The sequence below is a fragment of the Pongo abelii genome, chromosome Y (assembly GCF_028885655.2).
Source record: "Pongo abelii isolate AG06213 chromosome Y, NHGRI_mPonAbe1-v2.0_pri, whole genome shotgun sequence".
NCBI lineage: Eukaryota > Metazoa > Chordata > Mammalia > Primates > Hominidae > Pongo > Pongo abelii.
The window spans coordinates 38489191-38517117 of NC_072009.2; the positions used below are offsets into that span (position 1 = coordinate 38489191).

A 27927-nucleotide genomic window follows, 5' to 3' on the forward strand; every position below is an offset into this window, starting at 1 on the left:
GGTTGTATTCCAAAGCATGTCCAGGAAAGAAAACGGCCCACTAAAACTTATTGTCCCCCACCGTGTACTTCCCCCACCCGAAAAAAAAGCGACTATATTTGGTAGTCCATTGCTTATACAAAAGACCAGGGTGTTTTGATGTTGCTGTTGTTTTTCAGTTAGTTTCTTTGTGAGCATATCTTTGTGCACAAAGAACAAAGATATGTTTATGTCGGACTGCATTTCTTCATATCAGTGGGCTGAAGGTTTGTGCAAGTTTACTAATATGTGTCTGTAGGATTTTTTTTGCAAGCTGGATCTTTGTTTCTAGAAGTTATACCAATGGCCCCTTCTAACTACCTAACTATTCTCTGCTGTTAGGGAGAGGCCCACCCTAAATACCTAACTAACTGCTGTTAGGGAGGCCCACCCTAAATACCTAACTCACTGCTGTTAGGGAGAATCGATCTTTCCAGCTACTTACCTTTAGGGAGGGGGGTTGTACAATGAAATACAACAGCTGGAACTCCACCTGAGGTCAGGATAATATTTCCAGAAACAGGATGTTTTCATAAGTGGTTTCATTTGCAGTACCATTTGGAGTTTGATTTTCTCTACGTCAGAAGAAAAAATTTGGGTTATCAAAATATATGTGTTAAAATGAGATTAGCTGAGGTAATAAACACCTTAAAAATTCTGAGGCTGTGGACATGTCCTGATAACTGAGGGCTATAGTTATGCCAGAGAAGTTGTGAGTTCATGGGACTTTGCTTTGCTTAACTTCCTTATTCTTAACCCCACAAACACAAACACCCCTTGATTATGAGTCCACAATGTACTCTCTTTACCTGGCAAAATTTGTAGAATAATTGCCTACAACAAAAGTATTGTTACATGTTTCACAATATTAATGTTTTTATGTTTTCTACTTAGCTGCAGCTGGAGATTTCTGAGTGGATCACAGGAATTAACAGGGATAGTATAAAATATAGGCAAATTCTAAAGACAACTAATGAGACTAGAAGATAATGGCCAATGTAAGATTTGAGATAAAATTTTCTCTTTTCCTTGTTCATTTCTATAAAAAACAAATATAATAGGCCTGAGTTGATAGCAAAATAGTCTATAATGTAATAGTTAAATTAATTATTGGCATAAAATGCAGGCCAAATAATTATTCTTAAATAGCCTTTGTACATTGGCTTTGATGAAACTCTTTTTCATGAGGAACCTCTTATAAGACCTCTTAAAGCCAAGCACAACCATGGGTTTTACTTCCAAATACCTATGAGTTGGGTAACCTTTTCACATCTTGAAGTCCAAAAAAAAAAAAAAAATGGGATTTCTGGGCATGTTAAAAAGTGACCTTCTTTGGTATTTGGAGTTTTCTAAAGACTGTTGCAGGGCCTAAAAAGGCCTCTCTTTTATAGCTTATTTATAATGACTTCTAGCCCTTTCCCACCTTCTGGCTTTGGGAAATACTGCTTCTGGATAGAAAAAAATAGTGAAATCCTTAAAGTAAATATGGATGCATACAGTGCTTGTAGCCCAGCAACATTTTTGTCAACATCCCACGCTTGTTATTTAATACTGGTTTCCACTTATGGGAGACAAAGAGTTTGTCATGCAGCCATTCAGATGGATGCTTCTATATGGGCTAAAATATCTCTACCTAGTAATAAAGTGGAAATTTCAGGAATTATTAAATTGATATGACCAAATAGAAGGCTATTTCAACCATAACTAATGGGCTGAGAAAATATTATATAAAGATCTTTGCTGACACATCCCTCATTGTCACATTATAGGAAGAGGGAAAGCCTAGATTGGAAAGCAGAACAAACAGACCTGCTCCAGTTTCCAGAAGGAAGTCTACTTTCCTCCCTTCCACCTCCAGAATCACCCAAGGATTTTGAAGAGTATGGAACCTGAAGAGTATGACAGATGTTAGAGCTGGAGAATTGGTCTCCAGGAACTGTCAGTCCTGCTGGACCCTTTGTGAGACTGGTCCTGGGCTTAGTGATGTATGCCTCTTAAATTAGCACACGCTTCAGTGGTCACCACCATAAGTTGGGCAGTGTTGAGGTGGCTTCCTATTGTTGTCTCAGCATGTCTTGCTAAAGAGTCCTGTCTTGCCACACAGTTAGCAGTTAGCAGGTGCCACCCTGGGACCTGCATTTTTAGAAAACTGTATTGTGTTAGCTAGAGTCTCTGTTCTTTTCTTGTCTTTACTCTTCTTCTTTTATGCCTCCTCATGTTTCCTATAGTAAAATCTGAAGTAGACACATTCAGGACCTTCTTTAGGGTGTTACTGAGATGATAAAGCTAGCTTGACTTAGGGAGACAGCAAGGCAAGTGTCCCTGGAAACCCAACAGTCTACATGTTTGTGTCTCATTTATGCATAACACATAAACAGCCTGAAAAAAAAAAAATCACGTTGCAGACACCAATGAGATAACTAACAAAGGGGGTTGTATCTTGAGATTCATATCTTCACAGACAGAAGAACCTTCAGTCAATTCAGGTAAAAATCTTGAAGAAAACTCTGGCTCACTGTGATAAGAAAACCAACCCTGGCACAAAAATACCCTTGTCTTTTGCATAATCATTTGGCTCCCAGGAAGTAGTTTCTTGTCCATTTTTTGGCATAAACACAGTGGGTCCTGGTGGGTTCTGGTTAGTACATTTTTTTTTTCTTTTGGACAGTGAGCCTGTCCTTTATAAATTACTATTTTAGTTCCTGATTAAGTTGGGGCCAAATTCTTGAGCCAAGCTTTTACACAAGCCCCTAGTAGGTCATGGGATGAGCTCAGCAGCTTCTATAAATTATGATTAAACCTCCTGATTATTTCTAGGGAAATTTCTTGGGTTAAGCTTTCCATTATTCTCAGGCCAAGACCCTGGGCCCAGCTGAATCACATGGTCTTCAGAACAGTGCATTGACTTAAAACATTTCTTTCTCTTGCTAGTTCATAATAACACTGAACCCCCAACCTCATAGTGGGAAACAGATTTGTGCCCTTGTTTTCACTGGCAGAGAGCTTTCTTCTTGTGCTTATTTAATTTTTTTTGCTTTAATCTCAACTTTGTTTCTGAGCTTCTTAATTTTTTTTTTTTTTTTTTGAAGTAAGACAAAGATCACAGACAAAGGGATACCTTTACATCTTGTTGCATTTGTGAGCTTATAACATATATTAATGCATGGGCTGAGAAGAAAATAATTCATCAGAAGGGTAAAAATAGAATTTAAACTTTCACATTTATTTCAAAAATATTTCAAAAATATCTTCTTTGTTTCAACTTTTTTTTTTTTTTTTTCATAAAGAGCCTGGCAGTCACATGATATTTAAAGGAGATCCTAGGGAAACTGAAGTTTCAGCTTGAGGCTACATCTCAGTGTTACCTGATTGCCCTTAGACTAATTCTGGTCTGTGACCGCTCATCAGGCCTTTGGCTCAAGGACTTCCCATTTTTATCTATTAAATTTACAATTTTGCTTTGCACAGCTATAAAGCCTTTCATATTTTTTTGTATGCAATGCTGTTGGCACGTTTCCAGCCTAGTTGTATACAGACTTGCTTACTACACTCACTCAGTGTGTTAGTAATTATGAATGTAATTTGAAAAGGTTGATTTTTGTGATTTCCCTGAAACAAGTGGAACTCAAGATTTCAGTATAAATTTTTACGTATAAACGGCCTTTTTGTCCCTCAATAATAGACATTCATGGCGCTGTATGAGAGGAATTTAACCCCAAGTAAGTACCTTTTCCTTTATTAGGAATTTTTACAATTATATTGTTTTCCTCCACATAAAAGTTCCATCATGAGACAAGTTAATTTTTGCCTGTTGGGAGGCATGCAGTAGAGACAAGGTATCAAAACTCAAATCTCTCTTCCTAACTTATGAATAAAAAGAATTTTGAGTCAGAATTCTTAACCTAGCATTTCTAACCTTACATTGTCCCCTAGTGAAATGAGATTTCTTGTCTACCTGGAGCCTTGGCAATTCATTGTCCAAAACTTACATGTTTCAAATTATTTTCCCATTTATATTCTGCTATCAGTGGTTAGGCCCCATGTCCTATGTGTAAACAGGCAGACTCCACTATTAATTGTTGGGAGAAAGACAATGTTACAGGGCATATTTTAGCTTCTTTGCTCTCTCTACCTAATGAAGGACCATTCAGCCGTTCAGTTTCTACAGTTTTGAGCCACCTGTTCTGTGTTGCACTAATTTTGGATTTAAAATGTTTGAAAGTCAATATCTCTCATTCTCTGAGATTCTGATGTTTCACTGAGAACATAGTTAGAAAAACCAAAGTTAGTAGGAAGACACTTCCTCTATTAAAATAACTTGAACAGGTTTTACTACTATGTAACATCTCCAAGGCCTCTGGGGTGAATTGCAAGCCTTTGGGTCTCAGTGGGTCTAGGGCAGAAGCATGGCAGAAAAGCAGGGATTTGCACAGGTGAGTGTCACTAGTGCTGCTGACAAGCTCCTCCAAATTTATGAGTAAAGGCTATACTTCCATTTATGGGCAGCACCTGTGACCATTTGGGGGCACCAATGAGAGAGGAAAAAGATGTAAATGTATACCTTAACTCTTTCTATTTATGCTGGGTAACACCAAAAGGAGGAAGGCATCTGAGTGATGCCTTGTTCCTCTCTGTTTCTAGATGGCAACAAAGCATCTGTAGACTGCACTCCCCGTGTGTGCACTTGGAAGCACTGGGACTCCATTGACCCTGAGTCTCTAAATTTAAAAACAATAATAATAATAATAATCAATTGACAACAAGGTGGCCATATTCCTGACAGGAGGCCTGGCCTTCCCAAAGAAGCATAATTTCAATAATATCTAACAACTAGGTCTTTTTGCTCTTCAAAAATAAAACCTAGATTTTGTAAACATTGTAAAATTTCCCCTGCCACTTTGGGAACCATGCAAGGTAAGTCTACCAAAGTTAAAAAGCCAAATCTCTAGAGAACGGTCAAATGCAATTTCTGAGCACCCAATCTGCCTCCTTTAACTGAGACTCAGAATAGCCGTATAATAATCCCTATGGTTGTACATTCTCAGGAAGCGTCCAACTTTGCTGTTGCCAATATAACAAATGTGCAATGAACACGGTGCTACTAAGGTTTAAATTTCCATCTCATTGCAGTAAATGTACACATAAAGCCAGACTTAGGACAGTTCCCTTATAGACATACACAGGCTTTCCATAATTTAAACCACATTTTTCATCTTCTCTGCAGAAATGCAGTGCAACTTTTAAGCCACATTTTAACTACTGCTGAAAAACAGGCAGCACCACAGGCAGCATTATAGGCAACAAAGGAGTTTGAATATGAACAACCGACATCCCATAGTCAATCAAAAATAAACACATTTGAAAGATGAAAATGGATTAAAAAAGACAGAATTAGTATTTTCAATAGAAATAAAAACACTGCTGTTTGACAATCCTAATTGAAGCCTTAGTAAATGCATAGATCAATGGAAAAGAGAACACTTTCTACTGTGCATATTAGCAGACTTCCAATGAACGAGAATAAAACTTGTTAATTACTCTAAACTGTCCTTGTTGAACCACAAACCAGAAAAAAATCTCTCAGGCTCTTTGGAAAGGCTGAGAGAAGCTTTAGCAAAACATATCTCTCTATCTTCTAATTCAATCAAGAGTTAGACAATGTTAAAATACTAGTTTATTTCTCAGCCATCCGCTAATATCAGAAAAAACTACAGAAGTAGGCCTTGGGATCCAATAGCACTTTGGAAACCTCCTGGAGTGGCTTTTTGATCTTTTAAAACAAGAACTGGATAAAGGAGACCTAGGAAGTAGAGAGAAGACACAAGAGAATGAAAAAGGCATTACTTGCCATTTCACAGGCCTACAAGAGCCAGAATCCCCAACACCTGCTGATTTCTACTAGTGTGACAAGCCAGGGCACTTTAAAAGGAATTGCCCAGGCAGAAAAAGAATATACCTTAATGTTGTTCAGTCTGTGAGGGAGATAAGTGAAAGTAGAAATGTCCCCAGAGACATAGGTCACCAGGTCCAGCATGTGTATCCCAGATTGTTCAGCAGGAATAATGGGTCCCAAGCTCGACCAGCCATTGTGACCTAGAGGATTCAAGTAATTCCTGAGGCAAAATGGAAATTAAACACAACAACAGCAAAAAGTACAACAACATTTTTCTAAATTCTAGAGCCTGTTTCTCTCTTCTTTCCAACCCAGGGCTCTCCTCCTCCAACAGTGAAAAGTGTTACCTAGATTGCCTTCTACAGACAGAAATAGAAGTGTCCCCAGAAACTTCTGAGCCCACTGGTCAGTGTCTCATTTCCACATAAGATAAAAAGCAGCCTGGAAAAAAAACATTCAAGCTGCAGGCACCAATAAATGAACTGGAACAGAGAGTTGTGTCTGAAGACATGCCCGCAGCTGCACAGATAGAAGAAACTCCAGCTCACTCAGAAACTTGCAGAAACTTCAAGCTTACTCAAATGGGAAAACAAGGCCTGCAATAGAAATGGCTTTGTCTATTTTATAATCAGTGGGCTCCCAGAAATGTTTCTTTTCCTTTTGTGAACACAAACTGAGGGGGAGAGTGGGAGCAAGTGCCTTCCAGGGGACACTTTTCTTTTCTCCTTGGATTGTGAGCCCCACTTCTCTGAATCATTACTTCAGCTTCAGATTAGTTCTGGACAAAATCCTGGGCCATGGTTTCACTTCAGCTTCTGAAGAGTTGCTTGCTAAGCAGAGTAGCCTCTACGAATATTGACTTTTGCCACTAATAGGTACTGAGCTAAGGTCTCAGGCTAAGCTTTCTGATTGGGCTGGGATCTAAGGCCCCAGGCAGAACTAAGTCACACATTTTTTAAGAGAGCCTACAGACTAAGTCCATTTCTTATGACTCACAACACACAAAAACCCTGAACCCAAGTTTCATGTTGGTTAACCCATTTTGACCACATCACTGCTGTCATTGAGCTGTTTTCTTTTGCTTATTAAACTTTCTCTTCAACCTTCGTGCTCTTTAGTCTTCTAAAACGTGTCTGTGATTCTTATTCTTCTAAAACATAGAAAAGAAACCCCCGGTATTAACTTAGATAAGTAGAGACTGTTATGTGTTTGTGCACTGGTGAAATAACAACAATTGCAAGATTGTGATGGGCTTCCTGGGAACACACTAATGCTCTGCTAAACTATCTGGCAAAAATTTAAAAAAAAAGACAAAACATTGATGCTCAAAATCTAATGCTCAGCTCTCTCAGACTTCAGTACAGTACCTGAGTCTAGTCTTATTAGAAGAGACCAACGCACAAGGTCAGGAATCCATCCCATTTTTCTTGACAGTTAAGAAGATTCTTGGACATTACCTGATTTTTCAGATGGCAGGTACTTCGGTACAGAGAAGTAGCTATCTTTTATACCATGTCATAGAAGAAACTAAAGCAAATAAAATTCAGTGCTTAACTTAAGAACCTGGTACTCAAAAAAATTTAACCAGCTAAACAAACCTTACTTAAAGCGCAAGCCCTAGGTTTTTCCATAGTAAAGGCATATAATCTCCATGTATCAGGAAGAGAGAAAATAGACCTTGAAATCTGAGATGAGGCCCGAGGTCCAGCTCAACAGCCAGTGGTTTACCTAAGCAAGAAATTTAGCTTGGTTTCTAAAAAAATGGACAGCCTACCTCTCAGCAGTTGCGTCAGTGACATTTTTGGTGTCAGAAGTCACCAATTTATCTATGAAAATAACATACCTGTTTGCACACCACACTGCATAGCAGGAATGCTGTTTCCTTAAAAACTCTCTTGTGAACTGACAATCACCTACTCAAATATCAAGCTTTGCTGCTAAAGAGATCTGCAGCCCATTTGAAAGCCTGTCCTTGCCTGAACCCAGCGACTTTCTATTGGGGAAACTTGAGAAGATGAACATGATTGTGAACAGGTAGTGGAATAAACCCGTGAAATAAATTATACACATCATGGTTTATATTCTCTGTAAAGTAAAATTAATAAAAAATATTAAAAAGCAACCAGCATAATTAAAAGTGGAGATTTATGCTATAGGTATATTCAAAAGACATTTATATTTTTCTCCTCATAAATCTTGCTTACTTGAAAAAGTTTTTTCTCTCAGTCCACTAAATTACCTTTCTCCACTCTATCTTGACATTTTTGGTGCATGCATAAAAGGTTCTTTGATAAAAGCAGGTGGCCAGGGACTTCTTGAGGCTAACAGAAAAAGCACCACATATCATCTTTTATGAGAAATCTATATTTCTTATGTAGCCCTTGGAATCAGAAGTGAATAATACCTCTCAAAATCTCTCTCTTATCTGTCTCTTTTTTCGAGCTATGCTTTCTCTTTTCTTTGTTTCTTTTTTTTTTTTTTTTTTAGAAGTCTCACTCTGTCACCAGGCTGGTACAACCTTGCATCATTGCAACCCCTGCCTCCTGGGTTCAAATGATACTCCTGTCTCAGCCTCCTGAGTATCTGAGACTGAAAATTGCACACAATCATGCCCAGCTAATTTCTGTATTTTTAGTAGAGATGGGGTTTAACCGTGTTGGTCAGGGGGTTGTCTCAATGTCTTGACCTCCTGATCCCCCAACCTGGGCTTCCTAAAGTGCTGGGATAACAGGTGAGAGCCACCATGTCTGGCCTCAGCAAGGCTTTTTTATTAGGCCCTGGAAACTATTCATAGCGCAGTTCTTAAAGGGCCTCAGCAAGAGGTCAATAATCCAATTGGAAAACTGATAAAATAAAATTTTATAACTCCTGGAACTTCTGTTTCTCTGTATTGTTACGTATGTGTTATGTGTATTTTTTTAATCTGATTAATTAACTTAGTGAAGAATATGTACTTGAACTAAATATTTTGCTGAACCAGAAAATAAAGGCTTTTGTGCTTTTCAGTTCAAGTGATTTTAACTTATGAAAATCAAAAACCAGCTAAGGCCTGAAGATGTATAAAAATAAACACTCCCTTAACAATGCTGTAATAAATCAGAATTTATCTGCACCCAGCCCATAATTGTATAAGTTCACAAGGTTTTACATTCAGTTATTATTGTTAAAAAGTATTATTATACTGTGTAATTGAGAATATGGAATATAAATTTAATCACTAGGTATGGTAGAAGAGTAAAATGTGTTTGTAGTAAAAATAAATTATAGAAAGGCATGGGTGAACTCCCATTCACAATTGCTTCAAAGAGAATAAAATACCTAGGAATCCAACTTACAAGGGATGTGAAAGACCTCTTCAAGGAGAACTACAAACCACTGCTCAAGGAAATAAAAGAGGATACAAACAAATGGAAGAACATTCCATGCTCATGGGTAGGAAGAATCAATATTATGAAAATGGCCATCCTTCCCAAGGTAATTTACAGATTCAATGCCATCCCCATCAAGCTACCAATGCCTTTCTTCACAGAATTGGAAAAAACTACTTTAAAGTTCATATGGAACCAAAAAAGAGCCCGCATCGCCAAGTCAATCCTAAGCCAAAAGAACAAAGCTGGAGGCATCACACTACCTGACTTCAAACTATACTACAAGGCTACAGTAACCAAAACAGCATGGTACTGGTACCAAAACAGAGATATAGATCAATGGAACAGAACAGAGCTGTCAGAAATAATGCCACATATCTACAAGTATCTGATCTTTGACAAACCTGACAAAAACAAGAAATGGGGAAAGGATTCCCTATTTAATAAATGGTGCTGGGAAAACTGGCTAGCCATATGTAGAAAGCTGAAACTGGATCCCTTCCTTACACCTTATACAAAAATCAATTCAAGATGGATTAAAGATTTAAATGTTAGACCTAAAACCATAAAAACCCTAGAAGAAAACCTAGGCATTACCATTCAGGACATAGGCATGGGCAAGGACTTCATGTCTAAAACACCAAAAGCAATGGCAACAAAAGCCAAAATTGACAAATGGGATCTAATTAAACTCAAAAGCTTCTGCACAGCAAAAGAAACTACCATCAGAGTGAACAGGCAACCTACAAAATGGGAGAAAATTTTCGCAACCTACTCATCTGACAAAGGGCTAATATCCAGAATCTACAATGAACTCCAACAAATTTACAAGAAAAAAACAAACAACCCCATCAAAAAGTGGGCGAAGGACATGAACAGACACTTCTCAAAAGAAGACATTTATGCAGCCAAAAAACACATGAAAAAATGCTCACCATCACTGGCCATCAGAGAAATGCAAATCAAAACCACAATGAGATACCATCTCACACCAGTTAGAATGGCAATCATTAAAAAGTCAGGAAACAACAGGTGCTGGAGAGGATGTGGAGAAATAGGAACACTTTTACACTGTTGGTGGGACTGTAAACTAGTTCAACCCTTGTGGAAGTCAGTGTGGCGATTCCTCAGGGATCTAGAACTAGAAATTCCATTCGACCCAGCCATCCCATTACTGGGTATATACCCAAAGGACTATAAATCATGCTGCTATAAAGACACATGCACACGTATGTTTATTGCGGCATTATTCACAATAGCAAAGACTTGGAACCAACCCAAATGTCCAACAATGATAGACTGGATTAAGAAAATGTGGCACATATACACCATGGAATACTATGCAGCCATAAAAAATGATGAGTTCACGTCCTTTGTAGGGACATGGATGAAATTGGAAATCATCATTCTCAGTAAACTATCGCAAGAACAAAAAACCGAACACCGCATATTCTCACTCATAGGTGAGAATTGAACAATGAGAACACATGGACACAGGAAGGGGAACATCACACTCTGGGGACTGTTGTGGGGTGGGGGGAGGGGGGAGGGATAGCATTGGGAGATATACCTAATGCTAGATGACGATTTGGTGGGTGCAGCGCACCAGCATGGCACATGTATACATATGTAACTTACCTGCACATTGCGCACATGTACCATAAAACCTAAAGTATAATAATAATAATAATAATAATAATAATAAAAGAAAAAAAAAGAAGAAAAAAAAAAGAAAGGCATGGAAATGTACATTTTGCCTAGAGTTAAAGGATTTCCTTTAATTTACTAAAATAAATCTAAACGTTTACACAAGTTGTGGAAAAAAACTGTAAAAAATTTGATATTGCCAAGAAAACTCTGTAACCTAGTAACTAGATTCAAAAGGGTATTATGTCTATTTCTTCAATTAAGCACTGAAATGAAAACACAACAAAAATTTCTGGAAACACTAATCTTTCTTTAGCAAATTTGGAAAAGGTTGTTAAAATGTTGTAATAACTTTGTGAAAATCTCACTTCATGCTCAAACTTTCTAAGGTGAAATATAATTTTACATATGGTTTCATTGAGCTTAGGGTTAATATTAGGAGGAGACTAATTCAAGAGTAAAATTTGTCTTTCTGAAAGAGTTTATTACATAATAGTGAAGGCTGATAAAATGTTTCTGCCCTTTCAAACATTTCTCCCTATTGTATTTTGGCAAAACAAATGACTTAAGGAAATCTGGAATTGTGTTTCATAATATTAAGTGTCTTAATCCTCTAAAATATTTGGCAGGCTTCCCAGAATAAAATTTTAATTTCAAGGATGAATTTTCTGAAACCTATATTTTCAGTGCTTCAGAGAGCCCCTGGAGCATAAAAGAAAAAGTTAAACAGATTTATAAAATATATTTAAATACATGTGATTTTGACAGTAATATTTTATTTTTCAGCATATATTTCAGTGAGTCATATTAACACAAGTCTCAAAACCACATGGTGTTCTTAATGTTCTTAATCTCTGAATATGTGCTATCAATTTTAATTAAAATTATTATGTTAAGCTATTGTAAACCACAGAAATAACCAAATGCCTTGTCTATTCTGTTTCTAACCACCCTAGATATGTCATTTACAGACATTTAATCTCTCTCAAGAATAACAGTTTATAATTAGCTATAGAACTTTTCCAGGTCTTCTCAACTACAGGTTTTTTATAACAGAAAAATGAACAGAACTTAGGAATAGCTAAACTGTTTATAAATGTCAAGCAGGACAAATGTTAAAATAGACTAAAGCAACAGAGAATGAAGCAATCTCTACCTTTTGTTTGGAAAATTTCTGATTGTTGTTTTGTTTTTTAAATTCAAGAACACTTTCTTTTAAACTAGCTACAGTTTTTAACACTATGATTTGATATACTCTTGCTAACAAAACTTGGAACATGCTTTTTTTTCTCTGTGTCTGGTTCCTCTAAAATTCGGAAACTATGTGTGATTATTCTTAACTTACAGCAATATAATTGTTTGAATCAGTGCAACCAAAAATGTATTTTCATTTGCAACAAACCCAATAGGAAAATCTGGTTGATTTTCTAAGGCTTTGACTGGAAGAGGGTGTATTCTTTAATGAATCAAATTTGACCTCTAGAAACAATAAAAGCCCCTTGGGAAATCTAGCCTTATACAGTGTTTACACAATCTCAATACAGGTTTTCCAATCACTTTGTAAGTAAAAAAAAAAAAAAAAAAAAGCCACTTTGTTTCAGGCCCAGGAACTTCATGTGCTTGGAGCCTCAAAAAATAGGGGAGTTTACCCAAATAATATGTATCCAAGCGTACAAACCTATGGGTGGGCTCAGCTTTATAATATCTTATTTAAGATTCCTTGTAAAATAAAGTTTCATAGAAAGCCAATGAGGAAAGCGCATCTAAAGTTATTTCTTGCACCACTATACAAAAATAGTCTGGCTAAGTGTAAGATAAGTCTGTTTTGCAAACAACTCCCTTTTATCATGATTCATTTTTAACAAAAATCAGAGAAGAAATATATATGTTTCACAGTCTAACACACCTCTGTCACTAAATTCTCATCTCATCTTACAATTTTAATGAAGCTTTTTTTTTCTTTGAGCCAGCTGGTGATGTCCAGCTACAGTTCTTGGAAAACAGAAAGATATGCGTAATAGAGAAATCTAGAACAATATTCTAATTTTGTGCAAGCGTTCCACAAATATTTTCAGGTAATTAAAAAAATAGGATACCTCTAACAGAGAATTTTTGTTTTGAAAAATAAAGTCAAGAAAGGTAAGTAAACCCAAGTCTCACGTAACCAAATCTTAACAAGTATAAATATAGCCACCTGTTATCCAAGCACGTCAGCAGCCTTGAGGTATTTAAGGTATTCTCACTCTCCTTGTCTGGTTGTGATGTGTTTTCTAATAATCCAAACTGTTTTTTAGCCTAAAGTCTATCACGCTTTAATATGTAATGCAAATAAAATGATGCATTAACATGCCTTTCTTCTACAAACACTTAAACCAACTGTCAGTAGAATCCTACCTACTGTTTTCTACACGACACTCTTCTCCAGCAGCAAGTAGCCAGAAAGACCAATGCCCAATCTCCTAAGAGCAGTTAGAGTTTTCATTTCTGTGGGAGGACAAAGACAACTTAGCTAGCTTTTCCTGTGTAAAGAGCAAGGAAAGGGTCCCTGGAAGACCCCAAGTCTACAGGTAAGGGCCTGATTCCAATATAATATTATAATCAGACCAAAAAAAAAAAAAGGTGTGGGCACCAGTAACAGATCTAACACAGAAGGTTATGCCTGATAACATGGCTGCAGTGACACAGAAAGTAGAACCTGCCATCCGTTCAGATAAAAGCTTTTACAAAACTCCCACTCACTCAGTTGGGGAAACAATGCCTGGCAGAGAAATGCTGTTCTCTGTATACTCAGAGGGCTTCCAAACAATAAAGTTTCTTTTTTTTTTTTTCCTGTGGACATAAATCCAGTGGGATCTAGTGGGTACCAGCTGGATTCTTTCTTTTTGTTTTTGACTGTTTACTCAACCCATATGAATCATCACTTCTGTCCCTGATTGGTCCTAAGCCAGCATCCCAGGCCAAGGTTTTACTTTATCTCATGATAGGACCTGGGCCAAGCTAAGCAGTCATTACAAATTATCACTTCAGACAGCTCCCAGGCAAAGTTCCTGGGCTAAGCTAACAGGTCTTGGGCCTGGGCAAAGTTAAGTCACACATTCTCCAAGATAACTTGCAAACTAAGCATATATCTTTATTTTTTAGGCCACAAAAACCTTACACTCCAGTAGATAACTTATTCAAGCTTATAGCTCTGCTGACAGAGAGCTTATTTTGCCTCTTATTTAAACTTTTGCTCCAAACACTTTCCTGTGTTTACAGTCATTTATCTTAAATGTAAAATAAAAGACTCATGGTGTTATCTCAAATGAAAGAAAGGCTGTTACATCTTGATGCATTGTTAAAACCACAATATTATCTGAACCTATGACATGTTTTTGCAGCTTTCTTTTGATATCAGGGTCTGCTTGAGTAATAAATTTTTCTCTTAAGATTAACTCTGTCTTAACCAATAGGGAGACAGAAAAATGTGTTTCACTAGAGCATCTCTCAGGATTTTTGAAATGGCTAATTTTTATGTGGTTTCAACATATTATGAGTAGTTTAGAGTAATTAAGAAGTTTTGTTCTGTTTCTTCATAAGCCTTCATGTATGCTCTCTATATAAACTCCTCTGTTGGATCACTAAGTTTCCAGTCAAGTTTTCAGCAATGCATTCTTTCCTATTAGGAATAAGTATTCTGTTAGTGGTTCAACATTTTTTTTTTCCTTTACACTCTCCATTTTTCAAGATTTTAAAAAAGACATGTGGGTCATCCATGGATAATTCTACTCTCTGTAAAGCTGCCTGCTTTAGGGCAACGGTTATGGTTTAGTTTAGGAGTAATGTATCATCTCTTCAGATATGATTAAACACTTGAGTTAGATTTTGAAATGCCTCTGTATATCAATCAGGTTCATCAGAGGACACTTGCTTAGGTTTTCCATTATTTTTCTAAGTCTCTGCAATGAGTAGAAAACTTTTACTCTACTAGTATCACATCTATGGAGTATTTCCTGCAGGGGCCACAGAAAAGTTGGGGGTTTCTTCAGTGGCAAAATAAGACAAGCTGGTAAAATTGCTATTGGAGGTTTTAAATAAGGGTTGTAGTTAGGGTGTTTGGAAGTTATATTTGAGTGTTTGTCAGGGGTTTGTCTCTGACTTTAATGAATTATCTCTTTGAAACTTGCCTGATATGACTGCCAAGAGGGCAGAGTCAGTTTTACAATGCTCATAAAGATCTGGATTTTCTCCCAAGTCAAAGTAAGCTTGTAAAAAAAAAAAAATCAAACTCTTTTCTTCGCTATGTGAAGAAAAGATGTAACTGTTGAATAGTACTAAAATGAACACTTCCTTCAGAAAGCTAGGCCTGTCTGTCCTGGAGCTGGTAAGATTGTCATGCCCTTCAGCAATAAATAAACAAATAAATACATAAGCCACTTTCTTTTTCAGAGTCTCAGAGTCAATTAAATGTCTGTATTCTAGAATGTAATCTAGAGAGGTGCACACTGCAGATTGTTTGTGAATTTTCTAAAGAAATATATAGAGAAAGCATCCCATACTCCTTTTTCCCCCTTTTGAAGTAGCCTTAACTGAATAAAAATATAGAAAGGATGTTCCTTGATTTTGCATTCCTCTTGTCTTCCCTGAGTCTGGTGACTGACATAGGTGTCCCCCATGGAGGCAAGCCAAACCCTTGCCCACAGTTCAAGAGGAGCTATACAGCAGGATGAGTAATGTTTACCTTCATTACTAAAGCCCTCCACTGGTGACTCTGTTGGTTTCCTAAGCCTACTCAACCCAGAAGATTCCCAAAGTAACTTGGGAACCTAAAAAAAAGACTATACAGTTACTGGATTTGAGCAAGACCATTATATAGAGTAAGACTTTTAATACTATTTCTGGCTTCTTTTGATATGGCCCCAGAAAAACATTGAAATTCCAGGAAATGAGATCGATTGACTTTGAAACATAAAAATCTCTTTTAGTTTAAATGTCAGTGCTGCTGGAAGAAGGTGTGACTCAAAACATGTAAAGCTAGTATGGCTGGCTTTCATAAGACAGCACTTAGCTAGATTATGTCTCTAAAAGGCACCTTCTTTCCAATTATTGAAAGTGGAAATTTTCTGTTTTCAGATAGGGCAGAGAGTCTTATTACTGTTAGAAAGACATAGGAGAGAGAGGAATTAAAAAATCAAAAGTTTTGTGCAAAGTACTGACAAGGCTTCCCACAGAGAAAAACCTCATCTCACTAGGTTGCATTTTAAGATCTAAAACATTACATGAAATTGACGAATCCTAGGTTTATATAGTCAAAAGTTAGAAAAAGAAAGTTAACACTCTATTGCCTGTCCCACAGTATATGTCTGGGCAGAAAAAAATGATGTGTCTCAAAAAGAATCTTTTTAGATACATACAGCAGTGCTGAGCTTTTTGAAGAGAAATAAGCACCCAAAAAGAGAAATTTTATTTAAATGTATGCCATTCCATACAGTGTGTGAATATCTATCACCAGGGGACAAAAAGACCCTTACCAAATAAAAATTTTTAGACTACAATTTTGGATTCCTCTTGTTTTGCAACTGTTTGAATTACATTTCTAATTACTATGACATCCACTGACCTTTCCCAGTAAGATTATATCTCCAGGTTGCAACATTGTATACAAAGAAGAAATAGGAGACACACTAGGCACACAATGACAAAAAAGAAATGCAACAGCAAAGTCTGGAGTTTTTGATGTCACCACTCTGATGGGCTGTCAGAAATTGGAATTACTTTTGGGCCTTCACATAACACCATAACGCAGTCTTAACCAGAAACCTTCAGTTACCTTAGATATCCTTTCAGTCCCACGTGATGCTTAGATCCTCTGTAAAAGAAAACAGTTAGAAAAGAGGCAACACTTTCAACAGCGGAGGGTGAAAAGAGACTGCCAACATGTCTCCCCTGGCGTGATCTTGGCTAACTGCAAGCTCTGCCTCCTGGGTTTATGCCATTCTCCTGCCTTAGCCTACAGAGTAGCTGGGACTACAGTTGCCCACCACTACACCTGGCTAATTTTTCGTATTATTAGTAGACATGGGGTTTCACCATGTTAGAAAGGATGATCTGGATCTTGATCTCCTCTTAATTTGCCCACCTTGACCTCCCAAAGTGCTGGGATTACAGGCATGAGTCCACATGCCCATCCCCTACTGACATTTTTAATTAAACCTTTTCTGGGTCCATGAACCAAAAACAAATCTTGCAGTCCCCTAATGCACCACAATGTATCAGTCTCTCATTTTGAGGTGTCACACAGAAATTTTTTTAACCTCAACAAAATTAAAAAATATGAATGCAAAAGGTGAGATTATAGGAAAGTTTAATACATTAACTTCTGGCAGAGTAGGTTTAGTTGCCCACTTTGACGAAGAGTCTGATATCTTTATGGAAGAAAGAAAATGAACTAACTAGTCTTGAAGAAAGCACTACTCATCTTTTCTGAGACCTTGAGCCTGGAACTATTAAGAGCTGAAATAATGAATCAGCATGGGTCAGGAACTTGGCCCTGAGCCACACAAGAGGTAAAGTGAAAGCATGGCTGGGACCTTGGCCTAGGACCAGAGGTTAAATTGATAATTTAAAGAAACTTGGCTCAGAGTCTAAAGCATGTTTACTAATATAAGGTACCCTTTGTAACACACTAGAGGCCAATGTGTACATGTCCAGGAAAAGAGAGAGGGTATTTCCTGGAAGCCCTGTGGTTATACAAAAAACATAGCATTTTTAATGTAGGGTCATTTTTTTTTGTGTTTTTGTTTTTGTTTTTTTTTTTTTTATCTGAGTAGCTGTGGGCATGTCTTAAGCACACACACACACATACAAAGTTGGATTTTTTTTATTTATTTTCATGGGCCACAGGATTGTGCAGGATTCTTAAATTTGTGTCTGCAGCCTGCTTTTTCAGGCTGTTTCTCTGCTTGTCAAAATTTTACCAGTAATCCACAATTACGTAGCTTTTCTTTCTCAATACTATTGAAGACCTAGATATTTTCTGAGGGTGGGAAGGCAAATTGTTTGAAGTTTCCTATGTGCAAAGCATTTTTGCCCTGTGAAACAACCCACATTTTTGTAACTATTGTAAAATTGTTCATGCCTTCTTAGCAGTTATATCAGAAAAGCCCACAGTAAACAACTACCAAACATCGGAGAAACATTCTCCCTGGAAACTCTCAAAAGCAAATTTTGCTGCCCCACCTTTTCTCATATTCTTGATCTAGAGAATCTTTTAGTCACATCATCATCAGCTCTTCCAATTTTAACATCCAACCCTCCAAGTCCATTACTACCCCTATAGGAAATGCCCAATGAATGAGGTGCCAGTAAAGTGCAAGTTTCTTTCTCATTACATTACCTTAAACAAATAAAGTAAGACCTGAGGAAATTTTCTGATACCTCAATTTATATATAGAGACATTCTAATATCTAGCTTTTTTTTTCATCTTCCATAGGAAGATGTTACGTTATTCCTAAGCCAAAATCTTACTGCTTCTGTGAAATAGCCCTGCAGGCAACAGAAATATGCTATGGCAAACAGCATTTGTTCTATAGCCTGTCATAATAAATGCAAAGCAGTCAAAGAGAGAATGAGGGAAGAAAAGACAAGATCCTAATTTCCAGTAGCAACACAGAGCCCTTTGAAAACCTTAATTTGAGCCCTAGTGATTCCATAGATAAGTAAAGAAAAAAAAAAAAAAGAAAGAAGAAAGCAGGGCTTTGGCCCTTAAAAGAGCCCAGATCTATACCTTTCCCAAGCCAGGGCTGTGACAACATCTTTGGATCTCTGCAGTTTCTGTCATTTCTACATATCTGGATTCCACTGCATTCTTCAGTGCCTGCAGAAAAGAAAGCTTGTGGTATGGCTGATTCACCTAAAAATTTGCAGGGAGCTGCCACCGGTACCAGCACCTGACCTGCTTACCCCATCCCAGGTAATGTGCTTAGCTGTGTGAAGTGGCTGGACTCAACCATCACTCACTCATACGTCTGCCTCCATTCTGTGCCAGGCACATCTATAGTGAAATGAAAACTAAGCCCATAGTTCGAGCTGAGTGCAGCCTGCAAGATGGGTATGTAAAATTAGAAAGCAGGCTCAAGAGAAACTTGCACAAAGGTGCCATGATCCACAGAGATTCTTGGCTGGTGAAGTGACACCCTAGAGATCCTGCGACAAGGATGACATTCATCAGCAGTGGCCATTGGATTATTCAATTATGCCTATGTAAATGGAGCCTCCATAAAAACTTACAGGACAGGATTCAGAGTGCTTCTGGGTAGCTGAACACGTACAGTATTCTAGAAAATTGGATGCACATTACAACAGATAATGATAATTTTAAATTTCATAGAGTGTAGGGGGCTTTTATTTGTTTTGAAAGAAGTTTCTGCCTTAGTAATATGTCCATAATTTTAACTTGTTTGCTAGAACATACTCTAAGTTAACCTAAATCTAAATCTGCACATTATAAACTTTAGAACTTGGATATTTCCACAAAAATGATTCCATAATTCACTAATAGGGTACAAGTTTTATTTTAGGGAGATAAATATTCTTTTGTCAACTGGGTAACAACTAGACATTTATAATAGAAAAGAAAATCAAGCGATATCTCAACAAAAATTCTAATCATATGTTCAGTTTAGGAGAATGATCAGTGAATTTTGTGTCAAAAATATTTATTCTAAAAGATAAGTTTTTTAATTTATGATTTTGTGTCTCTGAAGTATTTGTGCTACTATAAAGTCAAAGGCACAATCTCTGATAGTTCTGTGCCTTTCTTTGTGGGAGGGAAGCTGAGGCTGCCTCATACCCCAGTAGACTCTGTATTCTAGGATATAAAAATAAGAAAAATAAACATTATTACAGAATTCTCTGTCATCCACTTCTAATAAAACACAATTCTGGTTATATATATAGTAGTAGCCATAGATACAAATTAGGGCAGTCTAGTACCCACCAGTCTGCTTTTGTATTTGGTCTCACGTGTGCATAAAATAATCACATATGGGCAAATAAGCTGTTTTATTACTTATTTAATGTTACAGTGCTTAAAAAGGCCTTGATAATTTAAATACATAGCTTGGATCTTTCCAGTTCTCTTTCTAAGCCTTAGCTATGATTGAAATTGTTTTGGGCAATGAAGATAGCAAATCATTATGCATTTGGTTCAGCTTAGTTCTTGTGACCTGAGCAGACAGACTGACAATTAAAACTCATCAATTTTATTCTGCACATACTTAAACAAGAATTCTTTTTTTTTGAGATGGAGTCTCATTCTGTCACCCAGTGTCACCCAGACTGGAGTGCAGTGGTGCGATCTTGGCTCACCGCAAGCTCTGCCTCCCAGGTTCATGCCATTCTCCTGCCTTAGCCTCCCAAGTAGCAGGGACTACAGGCTCCCACTACCATGCCCAGCTAGTTTTTTTGTATATTTTTATATACAAAATATACAAAAAAATATTGTATACAAAATATACAAAAAAATGGAGACGGGGTTTCACAGTGTTTAGCCAGGATGGTCTCGATCTCCTGACCTCATGATCCACCCACCTCGGCCTCCCAAAATGCAGGGATTACAGGCATGAGTCACCATGCCCAGCCACTTTAACATGGATCCTATCCCTTGTGCCGAGCCCCATATCTTCCTCAGCACCTCCAACTCCATCTTAATGTTACAGTGAACAAGGGTCTTACATTCTTCTAGTGCATCTCGATTATATGAGGCAAGCTCCTTAATTTGAATCACAACCCCTTGGGTTAAAGTTCCAGTCAAAAACACGTGAGAGACCAGCCCTTTGGTACATGCCTCCCATGCTGTCAGCTTTTGCCCAGCAATTAACATTTCATTGGCAGATGCTTCACCCATCATTTTTGGAAACATAGCAGTAGAACAGCCATCTGGACTCTGTCCAAAGGCTGTATAAGGGGTTTGGAACCAAGCCGTTTCATTAGCCCACACAAGATCACAAAGAGGCAGTATGGATTCACCTAGTCCAATGGAAGGGCCATTGACTGATACAACAATAGGCTTTTTAAATTGAATAAAAGTAGTCACAAAATTCTTGATGGTGTCCACAATCTCAAGTCTTGCTCTCTTTCTGTTATTCCTTAAGTGCTTCGCAAAGTACCCCAAATCAAGGCCACAGCAAAAAAAAATTTCCAGCTGCACTGAACAGCACAAGCTTGCTGGCATCCACAACATCCCTACTCAGAGCATTAACCATTTCTTTAATTACCTCTGTATTCACTGCACTTTTTTCTGTCGATTGAGTTGATAGTGATATTTGGGTGAATCCATCCTCTTTCTTCACTAGAATGTGTCTGTATGTGCTGGCATTTTCTGTCAGCCTTATGGTGAAGTACATCTTCTTGATAAAAGGCTGGTCTCTGCCATCATCAGTAACATTTATTTGCCCTAATTTCACTCTTGGAACTGATGTATGCATGTCTGTTATTCTATTGGCTGATAATGGGTCTATTAATGCCACTATACCTTTTTTGGTAGCTGAGCCTGTGGCCAAAAAGCAGTTAAGTGAGCCAGACATCTGAGACATTAGTGGGTGTATCTGGATCCTGTTCTCTATTCCAGCCTGTTCTGCACCAGAGCCTGATAAATTCCTGATGAGCTTCCCTTCTGTCACCTTGAAGACCACGGTGTCCTGTAGATCTACCATAAAAGCTTCCAGTTTCTCAAGCTCCTGAAAGCCACTCACAGTTTTCTGTTGTTAAAGGGGCTGTGAGGTGCAAACATCTTCACAGTTGAGTTTACTGGCTCCATATTCTTGTGTCAAAGAGAAGTGAAGCTGTCTTTCTCCTAACGTTCTTGCTGGCAGCAAATAACTGGCTGTTTTTGGATTTGTGGTGTTTGCCAGCCACTAGCATTTTAGGAGAGTTCTTAGAAAACTTGGGGTTGGTAGATCTGGAAGTTCCTGTAGCATTGTTTGAAGAAATTCTACTTGCTCTTGTCCATGTATTTTTTTTTCTGTTTTTCAGTCTGTTATCTGTTAAAATCATATGTTTTTCACAGTTCATGAGGCGCTGCTTTGGTTCCCAAGTGTCATCCTGTTTGTCACAACCTTTCCATTTAACCAAATACGCTATATTCACATTTTTTCCTTGTCTTTTGTCAACAATAGTTTCAACCTCAAACTCCTGGGAAGCCATGAAGAAAGACACAGGATTGGAGCAGGTGCTGTGACAGCTTTATTTCTGTTGCGTCTCTAGTAGCCACTTCTTTCTGCCTCCAGTGCTTCATCAGGTTCTGAGTATGGATGAGTCTCTTCTACTTCGTTGCCACTGGCATAGTGAAAATTGTGTGAAATAGCAGCTATGCTATGTGCCCTATGCTCTTCGCACTTTCTCCCTGGTGGGACAGCTAGGGCCTTATCTCATGGTTCATGATAGCTGACTCAGTAGCCTCAGAAAACAGTAGCTAAATCCACAGCCCCTACTCTCTGGTGTAGTACAGAAAGCCTTCTTCCTGCCTGTTACTCTTTTGTGTTTGTTTGTTTGCTTGTTTTGTCTAGTTGTGGTTGCTATGATGATTATATTGAACATTCTAATGTTATAACATTTTTAAAGCTACACTAGCTTACCTTTAGTAACATACAAAACCTTTACTCCTGTATAACTTAACTCCATTATTTCAGTTATTGAGTTCTCAAAATCATACCTTGATGCATTGTATGTCAAAAACACAAATTAGTGGTAGTGTTGTGGGAAGTCAGGGACCCCGAACAGTGGGACTGGCTGCAGCTATGGCAGAAAAACCTATATTGTGAAGATTTCATGGACATTTGTTAGTTCCCCAAATTAATACTTTTATAATTTCTTACACCTGTCTTTACTGCAACCTCTGAACATAAATTGTGAAGATTTCATGGACATTTATCACTTCCCTTATCAATACTCTTGTGATTTCTTATGCTTGTCTTTACTTTAATCTCTTAATCTCATCATCTTTGTAAGCTGAGGATCTATGTTGCCTCAAAACCCTGTGAGGATTTCATTAACTGCACAAAGTGTTTGTAAAGCATTTGTGTTTAAACAATATGAAATCTGGGCACCTTGAAAAAAGAACAGGATAAGAGCGATGTTCAGGGAACAAGGGAGATAACCATCAGATCTGACTGTCTGAGAGCCAGGCAGAACATAGCCATGTTTCTCTCCTTACAAAAGCAAATAGGAGAAATATCACTGATTTTTTTTTTTTTTTTTTTTTTTTTTTTCTCAGCAAGGAACAGCCCTAAGAAAGACAATGTGTTCCTAAGGGGAGGACTCTGAAATGGCTGTTCTGGGAATGTCTGTCTTATATGGTTGCAGATAAGGGATGAAATAAACCCCAGTCGGCCATAGTGCTCCCAGGCCTATTAGGATGAGGAAATTCCTGCCTAGTAAATTTTAGTCATACCGGTTGTCTGCTCTCAAACCCTGTCTCCTGATAAGACGTTATCCATAACAATGTGTGCCCAAAACTTCATTAGCAATTTTAATTCTGCCCCAGTACTCTGCCCCCATTAGCCTTGTGATATTTTATTGCCTTGTGAAACATGTGATCTCTGTGACCCACACCCTATTTTTACACTCCCTCCCATTTGAAAATCACTAATAAAAACTTGCTGGTTTTGCAGCTTGAGGAGGATTACAGAACCTGCCGACATGTGATGTCTTCCCCAGACATTCTGCTTTAAAATTTCTCTCTTTTGTACTCTTTCCTTTTGTTTGTTAGACTGGCTGACACTTAGGGAAAATAGAAAAGAAACTACATTGAATTATCAGTGGTGGTTCCCCCAATAGTGGTAGTTTTTTTTAATTAAATATATTAGTGTTTTCTTGAAGTGTAGTTTACTGGTTGAAAGTGTCAGCTTTTATCTGGGAATGTTATAATTTGTCCCACATATTTGATGGACAATTTATTGGATCATAAGGTTTAGGTTTGACAGTTTTTTCTGACATCACTTGGAATATATTAGCTACTGTTTTCTATCATCTTAGTTTTCAGAAAAGAAATCCACTGGTTATTCAGTGGTTATTCAGATAAGAAATCCACTGGTTATTTTTGAGGGTCCCTTTTACATGACTAGCTACTTCCCTTGCTTCCCTTGAAAATCCTCAAGTTTCTCTTTGTATTTGTTTTAGACAGTTCAATTATCAGGTAAGTTTGAGTTTGTTTCTTTGAGTTTCTGTTACTTGGAATGTGTTGGGATTCTTGGGTGCTTATTTATTGTCTTAAATTGTTACCTTCTTTACGACTATTTTGTTAAATAATCTGCTTGATTCTTTGCCTATTCGTTTGAATTTCCAAATTGCATAAGTATGGCTGCTTGATGGTGTCCCTCAGGTTTCTAGGCTGCATGAAGCTACATTGACCCTTTCCAGCCTGTATTGGTAACCAGTACATGGTTGACTGCCCCCAAGGGTGTGTATTACAGTGTTGCAAGGCTAAGGCATCCCAGAGCTGAATTCTAATACTTCAATCATTGCAGTCTCACTAATGCACCCCAATGTAGCAGTCTCTAATTGTGAGGTATTGCACAGAGCTATTTGTCTCATGGCCAAGAAAATTAAGGAGAATGGATGCAAACAGGTTGAAGCAAAACTTTTCTAACACTGCATATTCTCACTCATAGGTGGGAATTGAACAATGAGAACACATGGACACAGGAAGGGGAACATCACACTTCGGGGACTGTTGTGGGGTGGGGGGAGGGGGTGGGATAGCATTGGGAGATACCCCTAATGCTAGATGACGAGTTGGTGGGTGCAGCGCACCAGCATGGCACAGGTATACATATGTAACTTACCTGCACGTTGCGCACATGTACCATAGAGCCTAAAGTATACTACTACTACTACTACTACTACTAATAAAAAATCCCATCTTTCCAGACAAAATAGTTGGATAAAAAGAAATGAATCCAATAAAGCATTGTCTCTTAAAAAAAAAAAAAAAAAAACTTTTCTAAGTGAAAGTAAAAACTCTTCACAGTAGAGGTGGAATGCAAATGGTTTACCTACTATGAGACTGGGCTTTTTAGTTTCTAAAGACAGGGAAGTAAAATCATGTGCTTAGTGGTCTTGGAGTGTTATTTGGCTTGGCTCTGAACATTTTTCTTGGATTCATCTGGAACTGAAGTTATGATTTATAGAAGCTACTAGGCTCAGCCTTGGAACTTGGCCCTGGACCAAGAAGGAAGTGACAGCTTGGCCTGAGTCCTTGGCTTGGGACCAATCACAGGCTGAAGTAATGTCTCATGGCCACAATAATTAAGGAGACTGCATGATGCAAAGTTCAATTAGGAACAAAAGATTAACAAGCAAAAAAGAAAGCTTTTGACAGTGAAGAGGGTATTTAAGAGAACTTCCAACTATAAAGCTGGGTCAGGGCTTTCTATGAACTGGAAAGAACAAAATGTTCTGAGGTGTCTGTGGCCTGTCTTGAATAAAGCACCACTTAGCTAGTTTCAGTACCTGGCCTGGGAAAAATGAGAGGCTAAAGTAAAAGCTTTGTCTGGAACATTGGGCCAAGAAAAAGCAGAAGCTGAAGGGATAATTCATAAATGCTTGGCTCACATATCCAAAATAGAAAGAAAAGATATTACATCAGAGCCCACTGGAGCCTACCATGTGTCATGCTCACAAATGGAGGAGTGTGTATTTTCTTGAAGTCTGCTGATTATATGAATGACAAAGGCATTTATTCATTTGGCCTTGTTCCCTTATCTGTATAGCTGTGAATATATTTTAAGCAAAAATGACAAAGTCATTTTCATATTCTGCCTTGTTGTCTTATTAGTGCAGTTGTGGATATATGTTTAGGCTATCATCCTCTTCAATATTTTTTATCAGTGTCTGCATCCTAAGTTTTCAGGCTGTTCCTCTGTATGAAAGAGTTTTTCCAAAAACTGCTTCTAGCTTCCTCACTTCTTTTTTCTCTCACACTTCATGAAGGTAATTTTGTATATTTTGTAGATTAAACAACATTTATGTTAAGGGCTTTTCTGTGCAGTTTTTCACTTTTGTTATGGAATCTATCAAAGTTCACATTAGAGTACATTTGAAATTTTTGTGTTAGCCATGTTCAATCTGTACTTTCTTCTTTTAAAATGAAGGTTTTTAGTAAAGGAATACATTGTTTTAATTCTTAGAATTCAAAATTTGAAACTCTAGTCCTGGGTTTTCTTTTTAGTAGCTGTAAGTTTGTAAAATATCTTTGACGTTTGTCTGCTTTCTGCTATAAAACTCCTAAAACCTTTGGAATCTCCAAAGTGCTGTCTTTTAATATGATAATGTTGATGTAGAGCTGCATGCTGGGGCTTTTCAATGAAAAGACAAAGGCATGATTTATGGTAGGAACTCTCAGATGCACTCTGCATCATTCTGAAATGGGAGAGATGCTGCAGGTAATGGCAGCAGCAGCCCATTTAGAGAGGCTGCTGCAAAGATTTCAGGTGCAATGAGGGAGGTGAAGCCAGGGCTGTGTACTCTGTGAAACTCATGGGAACCAAGAAAAGGCAGAAACCACACGCACATCCAAGTTGAATTATAAGGAGCCCCAGCTACTCAGGCACAGTGGCAGCTGCCCCACCACAGCTGTAGACTCAAGCGTGTATCTGCTTTCTGAGGCTTGGGAAGCCATCCTTCCAACAAATTCCCTGAAGTTCCTGCTCCCATTGCCTGGCTTCTCCAAGCTCCCAGTGCCCACTCTGACATTGTGCAAATGTGCCATCATCCACAGTTTCTTGGCTGGTGAAGCAATACCCTAGAGATCCTGTGACAAATTTCATTCATCACCAGTGGCCAGTGGATTATTCAATTATGCCTATATAATGGATCTTCCATAGAAATCAACAGGAAAGGATTCAGAAAGCTTCTGGTAGCTGAACATGTAGAGTATTCTAGAAAATTGTGTGTACATAAAAACAGACACCAATAATTTTAAACATCATGCTGAGTGTAGGAGTCTTTTCTTTATTTTGAAAGAAGTTTCTGTCTTTAATAATGTGTCCAGAATTTTAACTTGTTAACTAGAACATACTCTATGTTAATCTATATCTGCAAAGGATAAACATTAAAACAAGGATATTTCCACAAAAATGATTCCATAATTCACTAATAGAGTGCAACATGTTTTACTTTAGAGAGATAAAGTTTTCTTCATGTTAACTGAGTAAGAACTAGACATTTATAAAATAAAATAAAAGTTGTATCTCAACATAAATTCTAACCATATGTTTAGTTTAGGATAATGATCATCAGTGAATTTTGTGTCAGAAATATTTATCCTAAAAGAAAAGTCTTTTAGTTTAGAATTTTGTTTCTCTGAGTTACATGTGCCACTATAAAGTCAAAGGCCCCATCAGTGATAATTCTGTTTCTTTTTTTTTTTTTGTGGGAGGGAGTAGAGGCTGCCTCATATCCCAGGAGCCTCTGCATTCTAGGGTAAAAATAAATAAGAAAAACAATTATTATTACACAAATTTCTGTCATCCAAGTCTAATAAAACACAATTCTCGTCTTATATATTATAGTAGACATAGATAAAATGTAGATCTTGCAAGAACAGTTTAGTGCTCACCGGTCTACTTTTATATTTGGGCTTGTGTATGAATAAAATAATCACATTTAGGTAATGAAGCTGTTTTATTACTTATTTTAAAGTTACAGTGCTTAAAAATGTTTTGATAATTTAAATACATAGCTTGGACATTTCCAGTTCTCTGAATTCCCATTTGTGTATTGTTTTGTGTCAACAATAGTTTCAAACTCAAACTCCTGGGAAGCCGTGAAGAAAGACACAGAATTGGAGCAGTTGCTGTGCCAACTTTGTTTGAGTTGTCTCCACATAGGTACTTGTTTCTGCCTCCAGTGCTTCACCAGTTTCTGTGTATGGATGAGCCCCTTCCACCTTGTTGCCAATGGTGTAGCGAAAGTTGTGTAAAATAGGAGCTGTGCTCTCTGCCTGAAAGTCTCCACACTTA

The 27927-nt window shown here is 37.6% G+C and overlaps 1 long non-coding RNA gene across 1 annotated transcript in view; it reads right to left on the reverse strand.

Moving 5' to 3' along the window:
• LOC129053172 (uncharacterized) overlaps positions 1–22448 on the reverse strand; it is a 38754-nt gene extending 16306 nt beyond the window's left edge. The window contains exons 1-3 of the long non-coding RNA XR_008518250.2: positions 21184–22448; positions 18693–18782; positions 464–593 (exon numbers count right to left, since the gene is read on the reverse strand). This is a non-coding gene — a long non-coding RNA (uncharacterized LOC129053172). The remainder of the gene's footprint in view (positions 1–463; positions 594–18692; positions 18783–21183) is intronic.
• Between the last annotated feature and the right edge of the window lie 5479 nt (positions 22449–27927).